The sequence below is a fragment of the Felis catus genome, chromosome C1 (assembly GCF_018350175.1).
Source record: "Felis catus isolate Fca126 chromosome C1, F.catus_Fca126_mat1.0, whole genome shotgun sequence".
Classification (NCBI taxonomy): domain Eukaryota; kingdom Metazoa; phylum Chordata; class Mammalia; order Carnivora; family Felidae; genus Felis; species Felis catus.
Genome location: NC_058375.1, coordinates 35,475,437 through 35,493,536, shown reverse-complemented (window position 1 = coordinate 35,493,536; position 18,100 = coordinate 35,475,437). Strand labels below are relative to the sequence as shown.

At 34.5% G+C, this 18,100-nt stretch overlaps 1 protein-coding gene across 1 annotated transcript in view; it reads left to right on the top strand.

Annotated features, from left to right (window-relative positions):
• The window catches only part of ZSWIM5 (zinc finger SWIM-type containing 5), a 248,203-nt gene that overhangs the window by 219,449 nt on the left and 10,654 nt on the right, over positions 1-18,100 (top strand). The gene's annotated exons all lie outside the window — the stretch shown is intronic.

The following is an 18,100-nucleotide window of genomic DNA, read 5'->3' as shown; positions in this document are numbered from 1 at the left end:
AAAAAAATAACTGTATCTTGTTGCCCCTCAAAATACATACTCATTATGGAAAAGGTAAAAGATACAGATAAATCAATATGTAAATGAGCAATACTCCAATACAAAAACTGAACAAAGGATATGATCAGACAGTTGTAGAAAAGATACAAGTAACTTTTAAACAATTAAAATCCTTGTCCCCCCTTGAGAAATATGAATTAGAATTACCCTGACATAATATTTTCACTCTTATAGGCAAAAATCAATAAATTTGATAATAGACATCTCTGTGGGGGTGGGAATGGCAGTGGTATGGCATAGAATGTCAGATTCCAAGCAGGATAGATTGACTACAGATCCAAAATGTTCAATTAATCTCAAGCACAAGAAACACAAAGAAAACTATACCAAGGCACACTATAATCAAATTGCTTAAAACCAGTATTTAAACAGAAAGTCTTATTTAAAAGTAACTAGAGAAAAAAGATATTATGTACAAAAGATAAACATGAGAGCATGTTTCTCACTAGAAGCAGTGTAAACTAGAAGAAAGTGGAGAAAATTCTTTAAAGTACTTTTAAAGAATTCTAGATCAGTGAAAATATCTTTCAGAAACAAAGGTGAAATAAAAAACTTTTCAGACAACCTCAATTGAATTAAAAATCAATAATAAAAAGATATGTGGAAAATCCACCAAATTTGGAGAAATTAAATCACACACTTCCATATAACTCACTGGACAAAGGGATAAAAAACAAAAAATTTGAAAATGTTTAAACTGAATGAAAATTAAAAGAACAGCATATCAAAATTTTTGGAATATAGCTAAAGCTTTACTTAGAAGGAAGTTTTTGACACCAAATGCCTGTACCTAAAAAGAAGAAAGTTTTCAAATCAGTGATCTCAGCTTCCACCTTAACCAGACACTAGAAAAAGGAGATACCACCTCACACCTGTCAGAATGGCTAAAATTAACAACTTAGGAAACAACAGATGTTGGTGAGGATGCGGAGAAAGGGGAACCCCTTTGTGTTGTTGGTAGGAATGCAAACTGGTGCAGCCATTCTGGAAAACCGTATGGAGGTTTCTCAAAAAATTAAAAGTAGAACTACCCTATGACCCAGAAATTGTACTACCAAGTATACAAAAGGATACAAAAATGCTGATTCAAATGGGCACATGCACCCCAATGTTATTCGCAGCACTATCAACAATACCCAAATTATGGAATGAGCCCAATGTCCATTGACTGATGAATGGGTAAAGAAGGTACACACACACACACACTTACACACACACACACACACACACACACACACACACAGGAATATTATTTGGTGATGAAAAAGAATGAAATCTTGCCATTTGCAACAACGTGGATGGAACTAGAGGATATTATGCTAAGCAAAAGACAGATATCATATGATTTCACTCATACGTGGCATTTAAGAAACTCAACAGAACATAGGGGAAGGGAAGGAAAAAGAAGATAAAAATAGGAAGGTAAACCCTGAGAGACTCTTAAATACAGAGAACAAACTGAGGGCTGCTGGAGGAGAGGTGGCAGGGGAAGGATTAAATAAGTGACGGGCATTAAGAAGGGCACTTTTTGGGATGAGCACTGGGTGTCACATGTAAGAGATGAATCACTGGGTTCTACTCCTGAAGCCCAGACTACACTGTATGTTAACTAACTTGAATTTAAATTTTAAAAAAAGATCAAATGAAACTCAAAGTAAGCAGAAGAAAGGAAATAATAAAGATCAGAGCCTAAATCAATAAATAGAATATAAAAAAACAGTACATAAAATTAATGAAACCAAACACTGTTTGTTTGGAAAGAAAAATAAAATTGAAATCTCTGTCCAGACTGATCAAGTCAAAAAGAAGATAAAAATCACCAATCCCAAGATTGAGAAAGGTGACATCAAAACAAACTCTAAAGACATAAAAATAATAATAAAAGAATATTATGAAGAATTTTATGTCAATAAAACAAACAACATAAATGGATTAATTCCTTGAAAGATATAAACTACCAAAGCTCATTCAAGAATAAATAAAAATGAACTAGGCATACCCCAAAAGAATTAAAAGCGTGGACTCCGACAGATACTTGTATATCACTGTTCATAGCAACATTATTCACAATAACAAAAAGTTGGAAATATGTATCAAACAGATGAGTAAACAAAATATGACATATACACTCTCTAGAATATTAATTTAGTTGTAAAAAGGAATGAAATCCTGATACATACTAAGTAAAATAACCAGACACAAAAGGAGAAATATTGTATGATTCTATTTATGTGAGGTACCTAGAATAGCCACAGCAAAGAAACATCAGTGGATGCTAAACTAGTGGGCATTTTATTAGCAATGGGATATTTGTGTGGTATCAAAGCATCTCTCCACAAAATACTTATCAATCATAAAGGTAAAAAGTGTAATTCTGCCATTGAGTAACCTTGCAGACATCACTTGAGTAAAGTGGCCACAGTTAATATCATAAATTCAAAGAGGCAGAAAGCAAAATAGAGTAGAAATTCATAGAGACAGAAAGTAGAATACAGAGCTTGGGGAAATTAGTTATTATTTAATGAATATAGAGTTTCTATTTGAAATGATGAAAAAGTTCTGGAAATGTATAGTGGCGATAGTTACACAACATTGTGAATAGACTTAATGTCATTGAATTGTACCCTTAAATGGTTAGAATGGTAAAATTTATGTTACATATATTTTATCACAATAAAAATAAATAATATATAGAAATGAATTTCAAAAAAGTTGAATTTGTAGTTAAAAACCTTTCCACAAAGAAAAATCCAGGCCTAGTTGGCTTCACTTCTACCAAACATTTAAGGAAAACATAGCAATTCTATACAAACTCTTCCAGAAAATTGAAGAGGAAGAAATATTTCCCACCTCAGTCTATGAAGCCAACATTACTCTGATACTAAAACCAGTCAAAAATCATTATAAGAAAAGAAAACTACAGGGGCTCCTGAGTGGCTCAGTCGGTTAAGCATCCGACTTCGGCTCAGGTCATGATCTCATGGTCTGTGAGTTTGAGCCCCGCATCAGGCTCTGTGCTGATAGCTCAGAGCCTGGAGCCTGCTTCGAATTCTGTGTCTCCCTCTCTCTCTCTCTCTCTCTGCCCCTCCCCTGCTCACGCTCTGTCTCTCAAAAATGAATAAATGTTAGAAAACTACAGACTAATATCCTTATGAGTATAGGTGCAAAAATTTTTAATAAAAATGTTAACAGATTGAATCCAATAATATATCGTAAAAAGATAAAACATCATGACAAAGTAGGGTTTATCCCAGGAATGTAAGCAATCACTGTGATTCACCATAATAATAGAGTAAAAAAGAAAACACCTGGGTTATTTCATCATCTTAATAATACAGAAAAAGTGGGGCACCTAGGTGGTTCAGTCAGTTAAGCTTCTGACTCTTGATTTTGGCTCAGGTCGTGATTTTACAGTTCGTGAGTTCGAGCCTTGTGTCAGGCTCAGCACTTATAGCGCAGAGCCTGCTTGGGATTCTGTCTCTCCGTCTTTGCCCTGCCCTGCTGTCTTCATGTGTGCTCTCTCTCACTCTCTCTCAAAAAATAAATAAACTTTAAAAAACTACAGAAAAATCATTTAATAAAATCTAGTACTAATCCCTAATAAGAACAGTAAAAACTCCCAACAAACTAGGAAAAGAAGTAAACTTTCTCAACATGATAAAGGGTATGATAAAGGGTATCTAATATACAGCTACCCTTAAACTTAATGGTAAAAGATTGAATCCTTTCTTCCTAACATCAGGAACAAGGTAACGATGTTTGCCTTCAGCTCTTCATTCAACATCATACCAGTGGTTCTAACCAATGCAGTTAGACAGTACAAAGAAATAAAAGATAGCCTCATTAGAAAGGAAGAAGTAAGAGTGCCTGGCTAGCTCATTTGGTGGAGCATGAGACTCTTGATCTCAGGGTTGTGGGCTCAAGCCCCAAATTGGGTGTAGAGATTACTTGAAAATAAAATCTTAAAAAAAAAAAAAAAGGAATAAGTAAAACTATCTTTATTCTCAGATGATATGCTCATCTATGTAGAAAATCCTATGAAATCTACAAGTAGCTATTAAAATTAATAATGAGTTTAGCAAGGTTGCAGGATACAAGATCAGTATACAAAAATCAATATACCAGCAATGAACAATCAGAAATTGAAATTTAAAAATTATTGTAATAGTATCAAGAAGGTATGAAATACTATAGAATAAATTTAACAAAAGATTCAAGGCCTATATGATGAAAATCATAAAACACTGTTGAGAGAAATGAAAGAAGACCTAAATAAATTGAAAGATATCTTGCACTTATGAATTAGAAAACTCAATATTGTTGAATGTTGATTTTCTACAAATTGATGTATAGATTCAGTGCAATTCCAATCAAAATCTCAACAGGCTTTGGAATAGAAATTGATTATCTGGGGGCGCCTGGATGGCTCAGTCGGTTAAGCGTCCGACTTCGGCTCAGGTCATGATCTCACAGTCCGTGAGTTCGAGCCCCGCATCGGGCTCTGTGCTGACAGCTCAGAGCCTGGAGCCTGTTTCAGATTCTGTGTCTCCCTCTCTCTCTGCCCCTCCCCTATTCATGCTCTGTCTCTCTCTGTCTCAAAAATAAATAAATGTTAAAAAAAATTAAAAAAAAAAGAAATTGATTATCTGATTCTAACATTTGTATGAAAATGCAAAGGACCTACAGTAGCCAAAAACATCTTTGCAAAAGAAAAACAAAAGTGGTAAGACTAACACTACCCAATTTCAAGACATATTATAAAGCTATAGTATCCAGTATAGGATTATCGGGGTAAGATAGACAAACAAATCAATGAAAAAGAAAGTCCCAGTTTATATATATATGGTCAGTTTATTTCAATAAAGGGCAAAGTCAATTCTGTTGAGAAAAAGATGGTCTTTTCAACAAATGTTAAACATACACAAAAATTAATTTATGAGGGATTGAGGACCTAGATGTAAAAGCTAAAACTACAAAACTTTTAAAAGAAAACGTTAGAAAAATCATTTTCATTTTATATTAAACAAAGATTTTGTAGATACAACATTAAAAGTACAATCCAGGGGCGCCTGGGTGGCTCAGTCAGTTAAGCGTCCAACTTCGGCTTAGGTCATGATCTCATGGTTCATGAGTTCAAGCCCCGCATCGGGCTCTGTGCTAACAGCTCAGGGTCTGGAGCCTGCTTCAGATTCTGTGTCTCCCTCTCTCTCTGCCCCTCCCATGCTCATGCTCTGTCTCTCTCTGTCTCAAAAATAAATACACATTAAAAAAAATTTTTAAGTACAATCTGTAAAAGAAAAAATTGATAAATTGTCTTACCAAAATTAAGAACTTTTGCTTTATGAAGTCTCTGTTGAGAATGAAAAGCAACAGATTGAAAGAAATATTTGCAAATCACATATCTCATAAACGACTTGCATCCAGAATATGTAAAGAAGTCTCAAAACTCAATAAGAAAATGAACAACCTATTTTTTTTAAAAATGAGCAAAGCTATGAAGAGACATTTCACCAAAAAAGATATTCTGATGGAAAATAACCACATGAAAAATGTTCCATATCGTTAGTCCCTAGGGAAATACAATAGAATCACGATAAGAAAATGGCTAAAGTTAAAAAAAAAAAAAAAAAAAACTATAGCAAGGACTGGCAAGGACATGGAGCAAGTGGAGCTTTCATACACCATAGGCAGAACATAAGTGGCAAGACCACTTTGAGAAACCATTTTACAGTTTCTTAAAAGGTTGAATAGACATGATTCAGCCATTGCACTCCTAGATAACACTCAAAAGAAAGGGAAGTATGTATCTATAAAAAGTCTTCAGCATGAATGTTCACACCAGGTTTGTTTTTAATACCAGCAACTGGAAACAATCCAAATATCTATCCATATGTGAAGGGATAAACAAACTGTGCTAGAACCATACAGTGGAATACTACTCAATAATGAAAAGGAACGAACTATTGATATATACTACAATGTGAATGAATCTCAAAATAATTATTGCTAAGTGAAAGAAGCCAGACCAAAGGAAAAGCCGTATATTGTATTATTCTGCTTATATAAAATTCTAGAAAACGCACACTATAGTGACAGAAAGAAGATCAGCAGTCTCCTGGGAATGGGAGCTGGGGCAAGCTATGATGGAAGGGGAAGAAGGGATTACCAGAGGTCACAAGGAAACTTTGGAAATGATGTATGTGTTCATTGTCTTGATTGTGGTGATAGTTTCTTGGAGGTATACATATGTCAAAATTTATCAAATTTTACATTTTAAAATATGCACTGATTATTGTATGTCAGTTATACCTCAGTTTTAAAGCTGTACATAAATGTATAGATAAGTAATGATGGCAACTGATTATAACTCATTGAATAAAATAGATATCCATGAGTTTTATATGGTATAAGCAAATAAATGAATAGAGTGGAATGCCAACTGGTGATTGTGGAAGGAATGATGAAATGAGAATATAACATTTGGGAAAAAAAGAATATACCATTTGGCAACCATATAATACTTAGTTCCGCCTAGAAACATCAATGGATAATAAAACTAGTGGGTGAACATTTGATAAGGGATATTTACATAGTCTCAAATTATCTTTCCACAAAATACTTGTCAATCACAAAGGGAAAATGTGTAACTTTACATTAGAGAAATTTGGCAGACATCACTTTAATCAAATGATCACAGTTAATACCATCAGAAATGGGTCAAGTCATATTTATATATATCACCTGTTAGGAAGCTATAAGAACTTGAGGAAACATCAGGCATACCCAGAAAGAAGGACATACTTAACAAAATAACTGGTCTAATCTACAAAGTGTCAAGATCATAAATGTCAAGGGAAGATTGAGGAGTTTTCCCAAAATGACGAAGACTAACGAGACATGACAAATATGATCTTGTATGAAATCTGTTTGTTATAAAGTACTTAATTGAAACAATTGGTGAAACTTGAATAGGATCTGACAGATGGTAGTAATATATCAATATTAATTTCCTTATTTTGACGGTTGTATTATGGGTATGTAGAAAATTGTCCTTCTTTGCCAGAAGTATAGACTACAGTGTTCAGGAGTGATGGGCTGTCAAGTCACATACTTTTGAATGCTTCAAGGGTAAGAAAAGATTTCTCTGTACTATTCTTGGAACATTTCTGTAATTTTGAAATTATTTCAAAATAAAAGAAAACATTTTGATAAAACATTGTGTTTGCAAAGATGTGGAGTGGGAGTATAGATTGGTAACCCTTTGTGAAGGGCAATTTGGCATATCTATGAAAATTATAGTGCATATATCCTTTGACCCAGCAATTTCATTTCCAAGATTTTATCTTACAAATATATTTGTACAAATGTGAAATGATGTTTGTACTAGGTTTTTCAGTCCAACATTGTTTGTGATTGCAAAATATTCGAAACATTCTAAGTATTCATCAATAGGAGACTGATTAAATATATCCAAAATCTCTTATGTGGAATTCCAAAATCTGAAAAGCTTTGTAAATCCAAACTTTTTTTGTTAAGTTCCACAGCAAAACCTGACCCCAACTGACATTAGGCATTGGTCTCATCACTCTTAGTCATATACATCTTTGCTGTTCACTAATACTGTGTTGCCTTCTTTGTTTATGTTGTTGTTGTTTTGTCTGTTTGAGTTTAATTGTCCTATAAAAATGTCCAGAAAATTGAAGATGAGAATAGGAAAAAATGGAAGCATCTATCATTTTTAGTAGCACAGAAAATAGAGTTAGTGTAGAAACTTGATCCAGGTATGTCTGTAAGGCATCTTACTAAAGAATAGGGTGTGGCAATTAACATGACATGACTTGAAAAAAAAAAAATAGACAAAGTATTGAAGTTTTACCAGAACAACAATGACCAGAACTAATGAAGAATAGAATATTTTTCAGAGGGCAAAAAATGAAGATGTTGACATGAGCATGATTGAATAGTTTCAACAATGAAGCAGTGTGACTATGCCACTGAATGATTTTTGGTCATGAAACAAGCTAGAATATGCCATGAAGGACTGAACATATTTAAGGTGAGTATAAAATACCAGAATTGATTGCAGAAAGTTAAGAAGCATCATGGTATAAAATATCTGAATATCTATGATGAAGAAGCTTCTGCCTACCATGAAGTAGATGAAAGTTATATTGACAAATTTGTTAAGATCATTTTTAATGAAAATCTTAGTCCTAAACATGTATGCAGTGCTGATGTTCTTTTTAAAAAATAAATAAATAACAATGATTAATGAGCAAACAAGAGATTTTAAGGACTTTAAACACAGATTGAAAGTTCTGGGATGTGCCAATGCAGGGGACAGGTAAAATTAGAAAAAGCCAACATCTAGGATGTTTCAGAAGTTGTTCACAATTTCATTGTTAGTGTGTAAACAAAAAAGAATAAATAATCGAAGAGATATTTTCTAACTGACTTAATAATCTGTACCAATGATATGAACTCATTGCACACAAACAGGAATGGAAGAAAACCATATTGATTATACTATTCCTGGAACACCGTTCCACACATACCCCTCCTAAACTTCTTGTGACCAAGAAATTTTACTCCTAATGAAGAGCAAATGTAATATTTATTTTTTAATTTTTATACTCTATACTTGGCAGCAGCTAACGTCTAATACTTCCTTAAAAAGTTATTGTGGAAGCTTGATCAGGCCTACCTTAACGATGCCATTTACACAGTTGCTGGTGGTTGGAATGATAGATAAATATTTGGCAGACACTTTGGCTTACAATAACGTTTGAAAGTAAACCTGTAGATAAAGACTTTGAAGGATTTTGTCACTACTGAAAAGATATATAGTCTTACTACTTATGCTAAAATTTTATTGACTAAAAGTCTAAATAATTCAGAGCCTTGCTACTCAAAAGTGTGGTCAGTGGACAAGTAGCATCAACATTGCTTGTAAGCTTGTTAAAAATACAGATTCCCAGATCCACTGAATCAGAATCTCTGTGAGTGTAGCCCAAGAATCTATATGTTAAACAAATTCTCAAGATGACTTTTATGTGCACTAAGGTTGTAAAGCGCTAAAGTAGAGCAATCTCATATTTAAAAAATACTGAATATGTTATGTACCTGTTGTACATTCCTTGCAAGATAGAAAAATTGCTAAAATGGTGTAACCCAAATAAGCATGAGACTAGTATTGATGACTATGGTGAAATATAACAGATGGAAAAAATCTCCATAGACAATATGGGGGAAATGTATGAGCACTTAATTGGTCTTGAATAACATGTGTTTATCAGTGAAGAGGTTATGGCTCTTGCTTAATTGAAGACACTGCTTATCTAGAAAACCATATTAATGAGCTATGTTACCCTAGAACTACACATTTTTAAAGGTCATCTATTTTAGTTGTAAAGAATCCCATTCCTGCCCCATCATTAAATATTCAGTTCTAATAGCAAACCTGATGAAACCTTTTATCCAATATCCTCAAGAAACCAGATGTAGCAAATATTCTCTGCATATGTATGTAGAGATATTTAGCTTGGTTTTATGTTTATTGAATGTTTTCTTAGAAATAAAGAGTACCAAGTATTTATGATCTATATCACCCTATTTCATTTCTGTATTGATAAATTACAATACTGATTTTGCTCTTCATCCCAACTAGTGTGAATATTTATTCATTCCCTGCACAAATAGTAATGTGTTTAATTATGGGATCTTGCTCCAAGCCCACTGCAAAAATTATGTACAATGTATGCATAAATTATATCTCTGTAACTTAAAAAAATCTGAATTCCAAAACACATTCAAAACCCAAGGATTTTGAATAAGAAGTCGTGGACCTGTACATCCATAAATGGAATACTATGCAGCCATTTAAAGGAAAAGAAGCTCTTTATGTACTGATATGGAAGTATCTCCAAGATATACTGATGTGGGGGGGTATAACATGCAAATATGTATATACTAGCCTACTCTTTAAGGTTTTTGTTGTTGTCGTTGTTCTTGTTGTTGTTGTTGTTTTTAAGGAGACGAACTACATGATGTATTTCCTTATTAACCATAGAATATCCTGTTATGTAATCCAAAAATTGATACTATTGGTTGCATATAAGTTAGAAGTGGGTGAATGAGAGGGGTGAGGGAGAGAAAGAACTTTTAATTATTAACCTTTTTGTATCTTTTCAATATTGAACCATGTGAATATTTCCAAAATTTTAAATTATAAATGTAATTGAAACTGCTTAAATTGAAATGCAGAGAGAAAAAAATGAATGGTGGGGAGGTACCTAGAACAGAATATCTGAGAACTGTGGGACAATTAGAAAAGATATCTAACATGTACATCATGGGAATACCAGAAGGAGAAGAAAGGAGCAGAAGAAATATTTGAAGTAATAATGGCTGAGAATTTTCCAAAATTAGTGACAGATACTAGAATGCAGCTCCAGGAAGCTCAAAGACCAACAAATATGAACACCAAAATATTTTCTCCTAAACATATATTCAAACTGCAGAATACCAAAGACAGAGAAATTTTTAAAGAAACCATACAACAAAACCAGACTTTACCTATTGAGAAACAAGGATAAAAATTACATCACTTTCACAAACCATGCAAGCAAGAGAGAGTGAAGTGAATATGTAAAATGTTGAAAGAATAATCACCAACCTAGAATTTGGTATCCAAATAAATTACCCTCCAATAGTAGAGGAGAAATACTTTCTTAGACAAACTGAGGGAATTTACTGCCAATAGATCTGCTTTGCAAGAAGTCCTTCAGAGAAAAGGAAAAATACATAAATGAAACTCAGATCTACATAAAGAAAGGAAGAGTGTTAGAGAAGGAATAAATGAAGGTAAAATAAAACATTTTTTTAAATTCTTAAGTGAATTAATAGATAACTGCTTGTTTAAAATAATAGCAGGGGTGCCTGGCTGGCTCAGTAGTAGAACATGTAACTCTTGATCTCAGGATTATAAGTTCGAGCCCCACATTGGGTATAGAGGTTTAAAAATAAAATATTTTTAAAAATTTTAAAATAATACTATCAATGTATAGTAGCAATATATTGGGTGATTATAGCTTAAAGATAAGTGAAATGAATGACAGCAATGAAATTACAGAAGGAAAGGAAAAATTGAGAATACTGTTAGAAGGCACCTTATGAAGTGGTATAGTTATTTGAAAATGAACTTAGACTCATTGTAAACATATACTGCAACTCTAGGGTAAACACTAAAATAACCTTCAAAGGAAGTATAATTAACAAGAGAGAAAAGAAAATTAAATTATAAAATAATGCTCACTGTAAGCCAGAGATGGACAAAAAAGGGGGAAGATTTTTTTAAAAAGAAACAAAGAACAAGTGTAATAAAGAGAAAACAGTTACAAATATGGTAGATGTTAATCCAACTATATCAGTAATCACTTTAAATGTTAATGGTCTAAATATGCCAATCAAAAGGCAGAGACTGACAGAGCACATTTGAAACAAAAACACCAAAGCCTAATTATATGTGGTCTACAAGAAACCCAGTTTAAATATAAAGATACAGATGGAGTAAAAGTAAAGGGATACACCAATGACCTAAATATAAAAGCTAAAGCCATAAACTTCATAGAAGAAAATGTAGGGATAAATCTTTATGACCTTGACTTGTCAATGGATTCTTAGATATGACACCAATACCATGAACAACAAAAGAAAAAGTAAATTGGACCTTATCAAAATTAAAAACTTTGGGGGGTGCCTGGCCGGCTTGGTCAGTGGAGCATGTTACTCTTGATCTTGGGGTTGTAAGTTCAAGCCCCATATTGTGTATAGAGATTACTTAAAACTAAAATCTTCTTTAAAAACTTAAAAGCTTTTGGGGCACCTAGATGGCTCAGTCAGTTAAGTGTCTGACTGGCTTGGGTCATGATCTCACGGCTTGTGAGTTCGAGTCCTGCATCGGGCTCTGTGTTGACAACTCAGAGCCTGGAGTCTGCTTCAGATTTTGTGACCTTCTCTTGCTTGGTATCCCTCTCTCGCTCTGTCCCTACCCTGTTCATGCTTTCTCTCTGTCTCTCTCTGTCTCTCTCTCTTTCTCTCAAGAATAAACATTAAAAAAATTTTTTTTAACTTAAAAGCTTTTGTTCATCCAAGAATATTGTTAAGAAAGTAAAAAGACACCCTATAGGATGGAATATTTGTAAAGCATATATCTGAAAGGGCTTAATATACAAATATATAAAGAACTACAACTCAACAACAAAAAAACAACCAATCCAATTTAAAAATGGGCAAAAGACTTGAAAAGACATTTCTCCAAAGAACATATATAAATAATAAGCTCATGAGGGGCGCCTGGGTGGCGCAGTCGGTTAAGCGTCCGACTTCAGCCAGGTCACCATCTCGCGGTCCGTGAGTTCGAGCCCCGCGTTGGGCTCTGGGCTGATGGCTCGGAGCCTGGAGCCTGTTTCAGATTCTGTGTCTCCCTCTCTCTCTGCCCCTCCCCCGTTCATGCTCTGTCTCTCTCTGTCCCAAAAATAAATAAACGTTGAAAAAAAAATTTTTTTTAAATAATAAAAAAAAATAAGCTCATGAAAAGATACTCAACATCATTAATCATTAGTCATTAGGGAAATGCAAATCAAAACCACAATGAGATACTACCTCACACCCATTAGAATGGCTATTATAAAAAATAATAAAGTTGGCAAGGATGTGGAGAAATTGGAATGTTGTATATTGCTGGTGGGAATGTAAAATGGGACAGCTGCTGTGGAAAATAGTTTGATTGTTCTTGAAATTTTTATTTTTTATTTTTTTTAATATAAGCTCTATACCCAATGTAGGGCCCAAACTCACAATCCCAAGATCAAGAGTCACATGCCATAAGCTGGCCATGACCCCTGTTCCTAAAAATTTTAAATAGAAGTACAATATAACCCAACTATTCCACTCCTAGGTATATAACCAGAAGAATAGAAAAGAGGAACAGGGCACCTGGGTGGCTCAGCTGGTTAAGCATCTGACTCTTGATTTCAGCTCAGGTCATGATCTCACAGTTCAGCTCGTAGGATCAAACCCTGCATTGTGCTCTGTGCTGACAGTGTGGAGCCTGTTTGGGATTCTCTCTCTGCCTCTCTCTGCCCCTCCCTGCTCACTCTCTCTTTCTGAAAATAAACATTAAAAAAGAAAGAAAGGAAGGAAGGAAGGAAAAAGGAACTCAGATACAGAACATCAGTGTTCATTGTGGCATTATTCATAATAGCCAAAAGTTGGAAACAACCCAGTGTCTGTCAACATATGAATAAACAAACAAAATGTGGTATATACATAGAATGGAATTATTATTAAGTCATAAAGAGAAATGACATTCTGATACATGCTACAACCTGGGGGAACCTTGAAGACATGCTAAGTGAAATAATCCAGATACAAAAGGATAAATATTGTATGATTACATTTATATGAAATATCTATAATAGGCAAATTAATAAAGACAGAAAGTAAATTCAAGTCTACCAGAACCTGAGGGGAGAGGCAATGTAAATTATTGTTTAACAGGTACAGAGCCTCTGTTTGGGGTGATTTAAAGGTTTATAAGTAGTGATAATATTTACACAACATTTTGAATGTAATTAGCATATATATATATATATATACATATGTGTGTGTGTGTGTGTGTATATATAGATATAGATATATGTAGATATATATATATATATATATATATATATATATATATATATATATAGGATAGATAGATAAATAGATGAATGAACTGATAAAGAATCAGTGCTAGAACAAGCAAATAGACCCTGAGTACAGACACTGAACAGCACAGGGCTTCATTTTTTTCCCCCAGTACTTAAATGACTTTAGGCAGTCATTTAACTTCTCTGTGACTGAGCTTATATGTTTTACCTTTCCAAATATTTTCTACTAAAAACAGAGGCCAGGACTTTAAAACAAAAAAAAACAAAAACAAAAAAACAAGGAGGTGTTGTCAACACTCTGGCCCTCACTTTCCACACCCTGTAGCCTCACTGCCAGACTAGTTGCACTGAAAGCAGGAAGAGTCTGGAAAAGGTACTCTTCCAGGAAAGCATACATAGTAGAAATACTAAAAATAGTTCTAAAACAAACAAATAAAAATATTTCTTAAAAACAGATTTCTTCAACAACAAAATACAGAGAAAAGTCTACCATGCTAACACAAATCAAAAGAAAGCTGGAGTGCCTATATAAATTTTAGACAAAACAGGCTTCAAAACATGAAAATTACAGGGATAAAGAGAGGCATTCTACAGTTATAAAAGGGGCCAGTTCTCCAAGAAGACATAATAATCCTTCATATATATGTACTTAGTAACAGAACATCAAAATACATGAGGCAAAAACTGATAGAATGAGAAGAAATAAACAAATCCACTATTATAGTTGGAGAACTCAACATATTTCTATCAGCAGTTGACAAATCCAGTAGGCAGAAAATCAGTAAGGATATACTTGAACTGAATAGCAATATCAATGAACTAGATCCAATTAACATTTATAGAATACTTCATCAGACAACAACAAAATGCACATTCTTCTCAAGCTCACATGGAACATTCACCAAGATAGACCACATTCTGTACCGTAAAACACACCTAAATAATTTAATAAAAGAAATCATACAAAGTATATTCTCAGACAACAGGGGAATTAAACTAGAAATCAATAACAGAAGGATAACTGGAAAATCCCAGAATACATAGAGATTAAACAACACACCTCTAAGTTGCACATAGGTCAAAAAAAATGTCGAGGAATTTTTTAATATTTTGAACTAAATGAAAGTTAAAATACAAATGATCGAAATGTGTGAGATGCAGCAAAAGCAGTGCTTGGAGGGAAATTTATAGCATTAAAAATGCATATGTTAGAAAAGAAAAAAAATTCAAAGGCAACAGCTACTGAAGGCTCTGCCCAATTTTTTTGCTTGTTTATTTATTTTGAGAGAGAACAAGCACAAGCAGGGGAGGGGCAGAGATGGAGAGAGAGAGAATCCCAAACAGGCTTTGTGCTGCTTGTTCCCATGAACTGTGAGATCATGACCTGAGCCAAAATCAAGAGTTAGTGGCCTAAACAACTGAGCCACCAGGCACCCCAGAAAAGAAAGAGAATTTAAAATCAATAATCTATTACCTTACCCTCTCAGAATGGTTATTATCAGAAAACAAGAGATAACAAGTACTGGCAAGGATGTGCAGAAAAAGGTACCCTCATGCGGTATTGGTATAAATGCAGATTGGTACAGCTACTTTGGAAGACAGTATGGAGCTTTCTCAAAAATTTAAAGTAGAGGGGCACCTAGTTGGCTCAGTCGGTTAAGCATCCAACTTCAGCTCAGGTCATGACCTTGCAGTCCATGGGTTCGGGCCCTGAGTCGGGATCTGTGCTGACAGCTCAGATTCTTGAGCCTGCTTCAGATTCTATGTCTCCCTCTCTCTCTGCCCCTCTCCCGCCTGCACCCTGCCTCTCATAAATCATAAACATTAAAAAAATTTTTTTAATTTTAAAATAGAACTACCATATGTGGTCCAGCAGTCCCACTTCCAAGTATATATATCCAAAGGAAATGGAATCACTCTTAAAGAGTTGGGGCGCCTGGGTGGCGCAGTCGGTTAAGCGTCCGACTTCAGCCAGGTCATGATCTGGCGGTCCCTGAGTTCGAGCCCCGCGTCGGGCTCTGGGCTGATGGCTCAGAGCCTGGAGCCTGTTTCCGATTCTGTGTCTCCCTCTCTCTCTGCCCCTCCCCCGTTCATGCTCTGTCTCTCTCTGTCCCAAAAATAAATAAACGTTGAAAAAAAAAAAAGTTATCTGCACCCCTGTATTTACTGCATTGCAGCATTATTCACAATAGCCACGATTTGGAAAAAACCTAAGTGTCCACCAATGGATAAATAGATAAAGAATGTATAGTAATACACACACACACACACACACACACACACACACACAGGAATATTATTCAGCCATAATAAAAAAGGAAGAAAATCCAGTCACTTATAACAACATGAATGAACCTGAAAGGCATCGTATATAGTGAAAACTAAACAGGATGCCCTCAAGGTTCACCCATGTTGTTATGTCAAAAAAAAAGACAAATACAGTATGATTGCACTTATATGTGGAATCTAAAAGTGCCAAATTCATAGAAACAGAGTAGATTGGTGGTTTCCAGGGCCTGAGGAGTGGGAGAAATGGGAAGATCGTGGTCAAAGAGTACAGATTTTCTGTTATAATTAAATAAGTTCTTGGAATCTAACATACAGCATGGTGACTATAACTAACAATACTGTGTTGTATACTTGAAATCTGCTAAGAGTATAGGTTTTAAATGTTCTAACCACACACACACACACACACACACACACACACAATAATGAATGTGTTAATTAATCTAATCGTGGTAATCGTTTGCAATATGTTTATGAAATCACACTATATACCTTAAACTTACACAAAGTTGTATGTCAATTATATCTCAAGCTGAAGGGAAAATAAAATCAATAATCTAAGCTTACACTTTAGCAAACTAAAGAAAGAAGAGCAACATTAACTTAAAGCTAGCAGAAGAAAATAAATTATAAAAATTACAGAAAAAAATCATTGAAATTGAAAATAAAAAAAATAGAGGAAACTCAAAGCAAAAGGCACTTCTTTGAATAGATCCATCAAATTGCTCGCTCTCAAACTGTTAAAAAAAGTTTAAAGAAAAGGGGCGCCTGAGTGCCTCAGTCAGTTGAGTGTTTAACTTTTGATTTCGGCTTAGGTCATGATCTCACGGTTCATGAGTCTGAGCCCCACATAGGGCTCTGTGCTGACAGTGCAGAACCTGCTTAGAATTCTCTTTCTCTCCCTATCTCTCTGCCTCTCTCTCTCTCCCTCATTTTCTCTCCCTCCCTCCATCTCTCAAAATAAATAAATAAACTTTTTAAAAAGTTAAAAAAAAAAAAAAGAAAGAAAAGGGGCACCTGGGTGGCTCAGTCGGTAAAGCATCTGACTTTGGCTCAGGGGGTCATGATCTCACAGTTTGTGAGTTTGAGCCCTGCATCAGGCTCTGTGCTGATAGCTCAGAGCCTGGAGCCTGCTTTGAATTCTGTGTCTCCTTCTCTGTCACCCCTTCCCTGCTCACACTGTCTCTCTCTCTTTGTCTCTCTCTTTCTCTCTCAAAAATAAACATTTAAAAAAATTTTTTAATTAAAAAAAATTTTTTTAAATGTTTATTTATTCTTGAGACAGAGACAGAGCGTGAACAGGGGAGGGGCAGAGAGAGAGGGAGACACAGAATCTGAAACAGGCTCCAGACTCCAAGATGTCAGTACAGAGCCCAAGGTGGGGCTTGAACCCATGAACCGTGAGATCATGACCTGAGCCAAAGTCAGACACTTAACCAACTAAGCCACCCAGATGCCCCCCAAATTTTTTTAAATTTTTAATAAAATAAAAAGATCAATAAAATTGATCCAACTTCTAGCCAAGCTAACCAAGAAAAAAGAGAGAGAATATATATTACTAATATCATAAATGAAACAGGAGTCCCCTATATATTAAAAAGATGATAAAGAAAAATTATGAAATTATATTTCCACAAATTTGTTATCTTCAATGATGAAATGGACTAATTCCTTGGAAAACACAATCTATCAAAACTCACATATGGAGAAATAAATAATCTGAATACGCGTGTATCAAAGAAATTGCATCAGTAATCTTTCAGACAGCACTTGGCCCAGGTGATTTCACTTGTGAGTTTTTAAGGAATAAATGATATAAATTCTCTAAAATCTGTTCTAGAAAATAGAAGCAGAGAGAACACCTCCTAACTCATCTTATGAGAACAGCATTACTCCTCTAATACCAAAACCAGATAAAGACAATACGAGAAAGGAAAACTGCAGATCAGTATTACTCATGAATATAAGTACCAAAATCCTCAACAAAGTATTAGCAAATTGAATCCAATGAAGTATAAAAAGAATTATATACCATTACA